The 13562-nt window shown below is 36.5% G+C and overlaps 1 protein-coding gene across 7 annotated transcripts in view; it reads right to left on the reverse strand.

The window, feature by feature from the left end:
• SPIDR (scaffold protein involved in DNA repair) overlaps positions 1-13562 on the reverse strand; it is a 609776-nt gene that overhangs the window by 372419 nt on the left and 223795 nt on the right. The gene's annotated exons all lie outside the window — the stretch shown is intronic.

The following is a 13562-nucleotide window of genomic DNA, read 5'->3' on the forward strand; positions in this document are numbered from 1 at the left end:
ATTTATTAATAATTTAATAATAGATTATTAAATGAAAACAGTACACTTAGTTGAAACGGATCTTTGTTGAGTAGGCATGGGGTCTCCCATGAGGAGCCCTCTCTATTTTGATGGGTCAACATGGACTGTGTCCCTGACACTGTAGCAGACACTTGGTTAAAGAGAATGAAGAGGATATAAGTGTATGAGGGTCATTGTTGGTGGGTGTGAACTGGTGTGTGAGTGTGCAGGGTAGCACTAGAGTTTTCATCATTTGCTAATCTAAATATAAAACAAGAAGTTTACTATATTTGGCCTTTTCTGAGGATTTTATAGTTAAGCCTTTTTTAAGAGCTTAAAAAAGGACATCCCTCATTCCTTACCTCCAAAAACTGCCTGGGTAGTCACCTGTTACTAGGCACATTTGAAATAAGAAAACATAAATGAAAAAAGTTCTCAAACAAATAGCTTAGTTCCATTATACTTTTCACAATCTCATTTGCATGCTTAAATTACTGCAGGTAGCTGATAACCCACTAATAAGCACTAGACTCACATGTTTTCCCCACAGCACAAATTCTGAATAAATATTAACAACAGGCCACAAAAACAAACAAACAAACAAAAAACCACAAAGCAGTTTAGACTAAAAATTAACTTGCTTGAAACTAAAAATCTGTATACATTACTTGAGAACTCCAAACTCAATTCATCTTTTTATTACAAAAAGTCTTTTCTTTTAGTATCTTAAAGTTTTACACTTCATTCCAGAGCAGGGCTTCTTAACCTCAGTACAACTGCCATTTGGGCTGGATAATGTGGTAGGAAGTCTCTTGTACACTGTAGGGTTGTTTAGGAGCATACCTAGCTCCTACCAACTAGATGATAACAGCACGGTCTCACCAATCATAACTATCAAAAATGGCTTGAGACATTGCTAATGTCCCCTGGCAGACAAAATCACCCCTAAGTATGAACCGTTATCCTGGAAAAATGTCAGCAAATAGTCAACCACATTTGGCCTGTGCTGGAAACTCACATCCAGAAGTGAAGAGAACACAGGACTTCATAGGGATGGAGAGGTCAGAACGAAATGCATTAGTTCCCCCTTCTCTTGAGGGGATACATTCCAAGACCCTCAGTAAATGCCTGAAACTACATAGTACTACATCCTATACAGACTACGTTTTTTCATATACATACATACCAGAAATAAAACTTAACGTATAAATTAGGCACAATAAGAGATTAAAAATAACTAGTAATAATATAGAATTATAATAAAATTTATGTGAATGTGGTCTTTCTCTCAAAGTCTTATAGTACTGTACTATAAGTATATCACAAAAAGAAGTACCCTTCTTCTTTCTCTCAAACACTTACAGTACTGTACTGCAAGTACATCACAAGAAGAAGTACCCTTCTTCTTGGGATGATAAAATGCCTACTTGATGAGGTGAAGTGAGGTAAATGATACAGGCACGAGTCATAGTGTTAGGCTACTAACGACCTTCTGATGATAAGTCAGAAGGAGGATCATTAGCTGCCAGACTGTGGTTGATCCCAGGTAACAAACCATAGAAAGTGAAACCACAGATAAGGCAGATTACTATAGTTATAAAACAATGTGGTAGAAGGATTGTAACTGAAGTATTGCTTAGGCTCTTCCGGGAACATGTAAGAAGAACAAAGAAATCCGGGTCGGGCACTGGAAGAAGGGAAGAACTGCCACCTAAAGTTGAATGCTAAGTGTAAGTTAATTAGACAGAAAGAAGAGCAAGTACATCCCAGGGAAAAGGAACAGGAAGAACATGAATATGAGGCCAGAGAGAACAGAGCACATGCAGGAAAATCTACAAGCAGCAGCCAAGAGAGGTTGTATGAGGACCCTGAAAACAATAGCAGGGCATTTGGCTTTATTCAGAGGCAGTGGGGTTATCACTGGCAATTTCCACAAGGGCTAATAAAATCAGATGTTAATAGAGAATGATCATCCAAAATTCTGAACAGCAAAATTCTGAACATTCTGAACAGCAGACTCTAATATGGGAGAGAGAAGGTACCAAAGACTACTAGTAGGAAAGCAGCTGGCTAGAAGTTCTTCATAATCAAAGCAGAACACAAAGAGGATGTGAGTGGGAGTAAGAATAGGAGAGGTACACTTGAAAGAAAATAAGGGAAGAGATGTAACCACACTTGAAGATTCTCACACATGAGAAAGCAGAGTGAAGACAGATTCAAAGAAGACCCTAAGCCTCTGTTTGGGTAACCAGAAAAGTGTGCTCACCTAGAAAGGGAATTCAGAAAATAATCAGTTAGAGCGATAGTTGCTGATATACATTTTTGGTTTTCATATGTTAATGTTCTGATGCCTATAGAATAGCTGAGGTAAAAGTGGCCAATAGGTAGCGGCTTTAAAGGTCTGGAGTTTTAATAAAGTGATATGGGATAGAGATATAAATTCAGGAATCATCAAGACAGAAACTGTGCATTAAAGTATGTGAGTTTGAAAAGACCATTCTTCTAAATTCTGTAGAAGTGAGAAGAGAAGGTCCAGGCTAGAACCGTGGGAATACCATTAACATTTAAGCTGTATTCAGGTGAGAGGAGACAGAAAAGGGTTTGGGATTTGAGGAAAAAAAAGATTGCACAGCTATAAGAAAACTATGAGACCTTACAAATAGTGTGCTATGAAGAATAAATGATGCAAAATGGTCCAGCCACTTTGGAAGACAGTTGGCAGTTTCTTACTAAACTAAATATACTCTTACAATATAATCCAGCAATCGTTCTCCTTGGTATTTACCCAAAGGAGTTGAAAACTTATATCCACACAAACACCTGCACACAGTTGTTTAGATCAATTACTCATAACTGCCAAAACGTGGAAGCAACCAAGTTGTCTTTCAGTAAATGAATGAGTAAACTGTGGTACATTCACACAACTGAACAGTATTCAGCACTGTAGAGAAGTGAGCTATTAATACATGAAAAGACATAGAAGAACCTTAAATGCATATGACTAAGTGAAAGAAGCCAAATGAAAAAGGTTACATACTGTATGATTCCAACTATATTACATTAAAAAAAAAAAAACCCGTGGAGACAACAAACAGATCAGTGATTGCCAGCAGTTATGAGGCAAAGATGAAGAGGCAGAGTATTCTTGGATAGTGAAAATACTCTGTATGATATAATGATGAATATATGTCATTATGCATTTGTTCAAGCCCACAGAATGGACAAAACCAAAGATTTAACATACCGAGATTTAACATACACTATGGACTTTGGATGACTATGACACGCCAATGCAGGTTCATAAATTTTAACAAATGTGCAATTCTGGTAAGAGATGTTGATAATGGGGGAGGCTATAGATGCGACAGGGCAAGAGGTATACGGCAAGTCCCTAGGCCTTCCTCTCAATTACTGTAAACATAAAACTGCTCTAAAAACGTAAGTCAAAAAAAAAACAAAAATAGGAATAAATGGAAGGGAAGGTGAAAAGAGGTGGACTTAATTCTTTCAGGAAGCTTGGAAATGCTTATTTTAATTTCTTTCAAAAATAGAAAAGACAGCATAAAAAGACACATCTGCCCAGCTATGCACATGTATGACAAAGCTGAAGTTAAAATCATGACAATGAAAGTGTACTCCAGACTCCAGTGTATCTTCCAACCACAACCATGAACTTTAAATGAACTTCCTCAAGGAAGAATTCAATAGCATTAAGATTGGTAAGATTCAACAGAAATTTAGGTAGTACTTTGGAATTTCATGGCACCATGACAATCAGTCTTAGGCAGTTTTGGTTTAGGCAGTCACAACTTTAATGAGATCTAGCTAATATATAAGAGTATATTGAATGCCTACTACCCTCACATGCTCCCCAAGCTGCTATAGCTAATACAAGGAAATTTTCAAGTCTATCCTTGCTCTCATGTACTTATAATCAATTTAAAAACTGAAACAAATAAAAACCAGACTAAAAATACAAAGTAATATTTGAATAATTTCAGACACATTTGGAATACAGCAGATATAGGAATGGAACTCTTCTTGAGCTGAAAATTCCTGAAGAATGTGTAGAAAGTCTCACATGGACACAGAAAGGAACTAAAGCTCACCAGACACCACCTGTTTTAGCCCAAGCCTGACAGTAAGGAACACAAATTAATTCTTTCAGAAAGGATGGGATGTGCATATGTACACACAAGTGTGTGTGGGTGTGTGCATCCAGCTACATTGGAAAACAGTGTGGAGGTTCCACAAAAGGTTAAAATTAGAGCTACCCTATGACCTAGCAATTGCACTACTGGGTATTTACCCTAACGATACAGATGTAGTGAAATGAAGGGCCATATGCACCCCAATGTTCATAGCAGCAATGTCCACAACAGCCAAACTGTGGAAGGAGCCAAGATGCCCTTCAACAGACAAACGGATAAAGAAGATGTGGTCCACACATATAATGGAATATTACTCAGCCATCAGAAAGGATGAACACCCAACTTTTACATCAACATGGATGAAACTGGATTATCCTAAGTGAAATAAGTCAAACAGAGAAAGACAATGATCATATGGTTTCACTCATTTGCAGAACATAAAGAATAGCATGGAGGACATTAGGAAAAGAAAGGGAAAAATGAAGTGGGGGAGATCAGAGCGGGAGAAGAACCATGAAAGACTATGGACTCCGGGATACAAACTGAGGGCTTTGTAGGGGAGGTGGGTAGGAGGACAGGTGAACATGGTGATGGGTATTGAGGAGGACACAGAGTGCATGGAGCACTGGGTGTTATACACAAAAAATGAATCATGGAACACTACATCAAAAGTAATGATTTACTGTATGGTGACTAACATAACATAATAAAAATTTTTAAAAAATTAAAAGAAACGGTGAAATTAATTGTGACAATATATCAAAGGATTACTATTTCTTGTCTAATCACTCACCAAAATCACCTTTAGAAGTTCCCTCACTGTAACTCAAAATTCTTCTTGGCTTTACTCATTACCCAGTTCCAAAACCACTGCCACATTTTAAGGTTTTGGTTATAGCAAAATCCCACTTCTTGGTACCAATTTCTGTTTAAGTTCGCTTAGTATGCCATAAAAAAATAACACAGACTAAGTGACTTAAAAAATAGACTTTGAGATCTGTGAAGATTGAGAAGTCCAAGATCAAGGTGCCAGTCACCTAGCTTGCTGATGGCCACTTTCCTGCTGTGTCCTCAAAGGGCAGAGAGAAAGAGTGATCTCCCTCACGTCTTTCTCTCTTTTGAGATTTTATTTATTTGGGAAGGAGAGAGCACATGAGGGAGTAAGAGAGAGCATGAGCAGGGGGAGGGGCAGAGGGAGAAGCAGACTCTCCACTGAGCAGGGAGCCTGACACCAGGCTTGATCCTACGATGCTAGGACCCTGACCTGAGCCAAAAGCAGACTGACTGAACTACCTAGGTACCCCTCTTCATGTCTCTTCTTATAAAGGCAGTAATTTCATCATGAAGGACCCACCCTCATGACCTAGTCACCCCAAAGGCTCCATCATCAAATACTATCCCAGTGAGAGGGTTTTAATATACGAATTTTGGGGAAGGGAACAAAATTCAGAACAACGCAATCTTCTTACATATTTTTAAAGTTTGTTTTTTTTTTTTAATTCCAATTAGTTAACAAGCACTGTCATATTATTTTCAGGTATACCATAGAGTAATTCAAAAATTCCATATATTACCTGATGCTCATCACAACCGCACTCCTTATCCCCATCACCTATTTCACCCACCTCCACCATCCTCCTCTCTGGTAACCATCAGTTTGTTCTCTATAGTGAAGAGTCTTGGTCTCTCTCTCTTTTTTGTTTTCCCTTTACCTCTGTTATGTTTCTTTCATTCCATATATGAGTGAAATTATATTGTATTTATCTTCCTCTCTCTGACTTATTTTGCTTAGCATTATACTCTGTACTTCCACTAATATTATTTTTTATAGCTGAATTAACATTCCATTGTATACATTTACATCCATTGCATACATTTACATTGTCTGTATTTACATGGTTAAATCTTTATCCATTTACCAGTCATTTTAGGTATTGAGTTATATAAGTTCTTTATATATTTTGGATACTAACTCTTTATCAAATATGTCATTTGCAAGTATCTTCTCCTATTCCACAGGTTATCTTTCAGTTTCATTGTTTCGTTTGCTATGTAAAAGCTTTTTATTTTGATTAAGTCCCAAAAGTTATTTATTCCTTTGTTTCCCTGGCCTCAGAAGACATATCTAGAAAAAAGTTACTACTTGTGTTCTCTTCTAGGATTTATATGGCTTCAGGTCTCACATCACAGTCTTTAATCCAATTTGAATTTATTGTATGGTGTAAGAAGTGGTCTAGTTTCATTTTTCTACATGTAGCTGTTCAATTTTACCAACACTGTTTGTTAGAGACTGCCTTTTTCCCATTGGATATTCTTTCCTGTTTGGTCAAAGATTAATTGACCAAATAGTTAAGAGTTCATTTCTGGATTCTCTATTTTGTTCCACCAATCTGCTGTGTCGATGTTTGTGCCAGTACCATACTGTTTTGAATATTACATGTTTGTAATAGAACTTGAAATCCAAAATTGTGAGGTCTCCAGGTTTGTTTTCTTTTTCAAGATTGCTTTGGCTATTTGTTCTTCCAATCCAGGGGTACAAAATGTTTTTCCATTTCTTTTGTGTCATCTTCAATTTCTTTTATCAGTATTTCATAGTTTTCAGAATACAGGACAGGTCTTTCATCTCTTTGATTAGTTTTATTCCTAGGTATTTTATTATTTTTGGTGCAATTGTAAAAATGGGATAGTTTTCTTAATTTGTTTCAATACTGGTATAAAGAAATGCAACAGATTTCTGTGCATTGGTTTTTATCCTCCAACTTTACTTAATTTGTGTATCAGTTCTAGCAGTTTTTTGGTGGAGTCTTTTGGGATTTCTACATAGAATATCAAGTCATTTGCAAATAGTGTAAGTTTGATTTCCTCCTTGCCAATTTGGATGCCTTTTATTTCTTTTTGTTGTCTGACTGCTGTGGCTAGGACTTCTGGTACTATGTTGAATAAGAGTGGTGAGAGAGGACATCCTTGTCTTATTCCTGACCTTAGCGGAAAAGCTCTCAGTTTTCCCCCATTAAGGATGATGTTAGCTGTGGGCTTTTCATATATAGCTATTATTATGTTGAGGTATGGTTCTATATTGCTGCGGGCTTTTATTATGAATGGATGTTGTACTTTGTCAAATGCTTTTTCTACATCTATTGAAATGATCATATGTTTCTTATCCTTTCTTATTCATGTGGTGTATCCTGTTGATTGATTAATGAATATTGAATAAGTCCCACTTGATTGAGGTGAATGATTTTTTAATGTATTGGATCCTCTTTGCTTTTATTTTATTGAGAATTTTTGCATCTCTGTTAATCAGAGATAATGACCTCATTTGTAGTGGTGTCTTTATCTGTAGCATTATCTTTGGTATGAAGGTAATGCTGGCCATAGGATGAATTTGGAAGTTTTCCTTTCACTACTTTTTTTAATAGTTTGAGAAGAAGAGGCATGAACTCTTCTTTAAATATGTGGTAGAAGTGGCCTGTGAAGCCTTCTGATAATGGACTTATGTTTGTTTAGAGTTTTTTGATTACTGATTCAATTTCTTTGCTGGTTATTGGTCTGTTGAAGTTTTCCATTTCTTTTTTACTTAGTTTTGGGAGTTTATATGTCTATTTCTAGGAACTTATCTATCTTTTCTATATTGTCCAATTTGGTGACATATAATTTTTCATAACATTCTCATAATTATTTGTATTTTTGTGGTGTTGGTTGTTACTTTTCCTCTCTCATTTGTTACTTTATTATTTTGGGTCCTTTCTCTTTTCCTTTTAGTTTGGTAAGTCTGGCTAGATAGAGGCTTATCAATTTTACTGATTTTTTCAAAGAACCAGTTCCTAGTTTCATTGGTCTGTTCTATTGTTTCTTCAGTTTCTGTATCATTTATTTTTGCTCTGAACATTATTATTATTTCTTTCCTTCTGCTAGTTTTAGGGTTTTTTTGTTGCTCTTTTTCTAGCTCCTTTATGTATAAGGTTAGGTTATTTATTTAAGATTTTTCTTGCTTCATGAGGTAAGCCTATATTGCTACAAGCTTCCCTCTTAGAACCATTTTTGCTGCAGCCTAAAGGTTCTGGACTATTGTGTTTTGATTTGCTTTTTGAAGAATTTATTTATTTGAGGGGGGGAGGGGCAGAGGGAGAAGGAAAGAATCTCAAGCAGATTCTGCACTGAGTGAGGAGACAGAAGAAGGGCTTGATCCCATGACTCTGAGATTAAGACTTCAGCTGAAACCAAGAGTCAGTTGCTCAACCTACTGTGCCAACCAGATACACCAGGACCATTGTCATTTCATTCTCATTTGTTTCTACGTATTTTTCTATTTCTTTTTATTTCCTGGTTGACCCATCCATGGTTTAGTAGCTTTATTATTTATCCTCCATCTATTTATGGTCTTTCTACATTTTTTCTTGAGGTTGATTTCTAGCTTCATAACATTGTGATCAGAAAAGATGCATGGTTTACTTTGATCTTTTTGAATTTGCTGAGACTTGTTTTGTGGCCTAGCACATGATCTAGTCTGGAGAATGTTCTATACACACTTGAAAAATTCTACTCTTTTAGGATGGAATGTTTTGAATATATCTTTTTAATCCATCTGGCCCAATGTGTCATTCAAAGTCACTGTTTCCTTGCTGATTTTCTGTTTAGATGATCTATCTATGGATTACAGTGGGTGTTAAAGTCCCCTACTATTATTCTATTATTATTGGTTAATTCCTTCATTTGATTATTAACTGTCTTATATATTTGGGTGCTATGTTGGGGTGTATAAATATTTATAATTATTAGATCTTGTTGTTGGATTGTTCCCTTTATTATTATATAGTGTCTTTCTCTGTCTCTTGTTACAGTCTGTTTTAAAGTCAGACTGGGTGGATCAGCTGATTAAGCATCTGCCTTCAGCTCAGGTCATGATCCCAGGATCCTGGGATCAAGTTCCACATCAGGCTCCTTGCTTAGTGGGGAGCCTGCTTCTCCCTCTGCCTACAGTTCGTCCTACTTATTCTTACTACATAAAACTGAAATCCCTTCTAGTACCTTAAGAAAATTTTTTCAACCAAAGAGATTTTTAATCATTATCTCTGGTAGACTGCTTAGTGTTACACAGTGACCCAGTGTACTTGGGCAACATTTTTGTTCCTTGAAAATTTTTATTCTTTACCAAATCACCATTATACAAAATATATTACTTTACTTCAAAACTGAATCTCAAGTACCAAAATAAAGCTTTATTTTTTTCTTTTGAAACATTGATATTTTCCAATATTTTCTCTTGTTTCCTTTAGAAAGTGAACCAAGTGGTGCCCTCTTAAAATTTTCATATAAAGTTACTTCTTCCAGGAATACAGCCTTACAGTATTACAGAAATAATACTGACAAGTAAATCTGAGTCTTTTGTAGCAAAAAATTTACTGCAGTGATCAAATTCACAGAGCCAAAGAGTGACTATGTAACTACAATCATTATTTGCCAATGTTTGAAACATAATAGACTTATTAGTATTGTGATTCCTTTCCTTCCCTCTGACCTAATAACTTCAGAACTAGGAGACACCTGAATTAGTGATTAAATATCACAAATGCCAAGATTGAAACATGAGCAAGGATTAGTTCCTGTGAAATCAGTCACTGAAAGACAATGACAACAATGTAAACTGTAATTGAAGCCACCTGCAACTTATCAAAATCATAAAGTGTTCAAAATTTTCTCAGTTTCCAAAAGTGAGCAATACTGCTATAATAGACCACTGTCACAATTATTTCTGATTTCTCTTTTCAGAGAACTATCCATGGAGGAGATAGCCTTCAACATCTAAGCAGCCACAGGTGTGGCCTCATCCATGCCTAAGCAGCCATGTGTCTACTGTGATTTGCCTCAGGTAGACAAAAGTTGGACCAATCAGATTTTCAACTGAGAGATACAGAGTCTGGGAAGTAGAAGCCAAGACACACTAATGGTTAATCTCTAAATGAAAGATCCATGATTTCCTATCTATCACTTTTTTCTTAAAAAAAAAAATAAATTTAAAGTAACTATCACAAATTTTAAATTAAAAAACTAATTAGCATAATGCTTCATGCAATTCATCTGATACCCCTGAAGCTAATGTAATCCTACCTACAAATTTATCCATGGAATGTTCAGGAAAGATTCTTTTTAGTGATCTACTTGAATAATTATAGTGTTACTCCTGAACTGAAGGGTCCCAATTCCTGTATATCAAATCTAAATCTAAATCCATGTATGAAAGTCTACATGAGTAGGGTCCTCTTAGATAAAAACTGTGTCTACTAACAAAGTCAAAAAATAGAGTCCATTTACAAGAATAAGGAGTGCTTCCATGGTAAAGTTGTCTCTATGACAAATGAAGCAAATTAGTCAGATCAAATACTGCTCTTTAAGATTTAGAAATTTAAAGCTTTTAACTCTGAAATATATTGAAAGGTCACACTAAGAGCAATAGTAGAATACTAGTAATAAATCACCACTTATTTTTAAATGACATCTTTGTAGCTACTTACTAATTCAGCTGGTAAAACAAAGAAAAGGAAAACAGAAACTAAACTAAAATCACTCTTTAAGATAACCAATTGTATAAGACAGAAAACAGCTTACTTGACTCGTATTTCATGCAAGAGTCTCAAGCCCTTGTTTTCAGCCCAGGTGAGAAAGTATCCATCAGGGGAAGGGAGGCAGGTTGGTGGTGGGGGTCAGTGAAGATACCTTGTGTGCCTGATGATAAGGAGGCAGGTGCTGGCTGCACCCTGACTTGCAGGGCCAGGCATGTTCCCCATGCCACATTCTGCAGTGCACTGGTTTCTGCTCTCAGGTACTTCCCATGCAATTACTGACCAGGCCCAGACCTGCCCTTGAAAGATCTTATGAGATCACCAAGAGTTGGGCTATGCTAAGTTCACCATGTTTATTTTGGGTTCAGCCTCCCTTTCTTAAACTCACACTATAAATGAGAATAGTAGTGGCATTTTAAGGAAAGAATCAAAGGATTTTAAGGCTATGCCTGCTTAGAAGCTTTTAAATCTAATAATAACCAGTAAATGTTTTTAGGAAGGTAGAAAGTAAGGGCAACAACAAAAATGCCACAGAAGATAAGCTATGGCAACTGTGGCAGATAAAATGACCAAAACCAAGACAGCTCTTAAAAATTAAAGGGAATGAAAGAGTACTGGTGACTGATTAAACCAACAAATTTACTTAGCAAATGCCTTTATTTCCACTCCCAATATTAAAATGATACTCACTCATTTAACAAATTAATTGAGTACCTACTATATATCAGGAATCATTCTGGGTACAATGATTGTAGGGGGGGAGGCACCAAAATTCATACCCCAGTGGTCTTTAAATTCCAATGGAATCACATACACACCCCTTAATTAACAAGGGCTGTTTTCTGGCTAGTAATCAAAAACTGCACAGTTGTGTAGAACAGCAAAACCACCAAAACGGAAAGATAATATACATCAGACTCCCAGCTGCTCACATAATTTTATTTTCTATCAGGATTAAAAATCAATATACACAACACAATTCTAGATAATAGAGACTTAAACTATTGATAGGAAATATGCTTTCACTATTTACTTGGTATGCTTGTGACTGAAACTTTATTGATGGAAACTGGAGCCAGCTAGTGAGAAAAAACAAAAGCAATAGATTTTCTCACACACTGAAGGAAAAAAAAATCTTTTCTGAGGTAAACGGGTTTAACAAGCTACTCCCATGGTCACACCTTTGTAAACCACTTGGCTTGGCCCCTTCAAATGTGTTCCCAACCTCAAATACCAGCACAATGAGAATGACAGAATTCAAGTCCTATAGACACAGGCTCACAAAAGCACCATTCCACCTGATCTTAAGTTCCAAAGAGCCTGCTCTGAGGAACCCAAAGAGAAAAGGAGAAACAGAAGGACAGGGCATATCTTAAGAGAAAAGGAGAGAGAGAGAAATTACAATGCTCTAGAAGGAACCTACAGGGTCAGTCACAGTCCACCAAGCACAGCTGAGTGTGGAGAAGGTCAGAACATATGCCCAAGGACAAACATCCACAGCAAACAAGTGGTGACCTGCCCAGAACCAGGTTCACATGACCTGGCTATAGAGAGTAAAGAGGACAAAAAAGAAAATCATACCCTTGTCCAAGGAAAACAGTATGTAACTGTAGAATATGGATACAGTCTGTGTATCCAGCTATTTTCTCTGTTTCAAAACATGTTCAGAGAAGGACACAGACCTGAGTTGTTCTATATTCTTGCCATCTGGTACACTCAGGTACAAGGAGCACACCTTATCCCTGGTCTGCTGGAGGGTCCTCCAACTCAAACCTACACTCAAAACAGGGGCCTCAAAACTAATAGAGAAGCCCAAATGAGAGCATGTTCTAAAAATTAATCTGTTCACTTTTTGCAAATGGAACCAGAGGCAGGACACAGTCTGTTTCTGGTTATGAGCTAGGCCTTTTCCCCCTCCCAACAACAAGGATTGAAATCTTACACAATGGTGGACTGGGGAGGGAAGAAAATTGAAGAAAATCAGAGAAGTCTAGAGAAGGTAGAAAGAGCTTCAACAAAAATAAGCCAAGTAAGTGCCCCAAGAAAACAAAGGCAATAAAGAAAAGCAAAAACAGTACAGGTCAAGTATGTAGTCTTATACAGTGGATCTGGGATGTGCCTCTCCAAACATAAGATCCATAAGATGTTAATAGGTATTAAGAGAAAATGATCTCTACAAATTCAGTATGAATAAACCAGGTTGAATAAAATTGAGTTGTAAAATTTCTCAGCAGCTTTTATGTATTTTTCTATTTAAATTCAAATAGTCAACCTATAGTACATTAGTTTCAGATATAGAGTTCAATAATTTATCAGTTGCATATAACATCCAGTGCTCATCACTCAGAAGCTTTTAATATGCCCATGTACCTTGTGAGCTCTAAAGGGGGGCTGTAATATGTAGTGTTTCCTAAACATATTTGACTACAATTTGCCCAGTTTTAAACTGAGCATCTCATGGAACTGAAAATTGTAAAAACTTTTTATACTTTAATCATTTTAATGGAAATAACTCAGAAGTTAAGTTTTCCCAATTTATTCTACTTCTATCTTCTTAAATACCATATGCTCAATACAGTTTAATATTTTCTTGACAACTCACAATTATTCTTGCAGATAACCATTATTTTAGACTGTGAGGTAATGCACTTTTGCTTATGCCAGACGGGTTTCCTTCCCTCCATCTACAAAACTGCTGGCTGGCCTCAATCCTACCCAGGTCCAAGTCTGCAGCCTCTCAGACTGATTATCAAAGTCATAGGTTGCTTGTTTGCCTGGAGTTCAGATGCCAGGAAACAGCAAAGCTTCATGCTATACATCAGGTCTAAAAGATTAATAAAATACAGATTTT

This window comes from Mustela lutreola, chromosome 3 (assembly GCF_030435805.1).
Source record: "Mustela lutreola isolate mMusLut2 chromosome 3, mMusLut2.pri, whole genome shotgun sequence".
Classification (NCBI taxonomy): Eukaryota; Metazoa; Chordata; class Mammalia; order Carnivora; family Mustelidae; genus Mustela; species Mustela lutreola.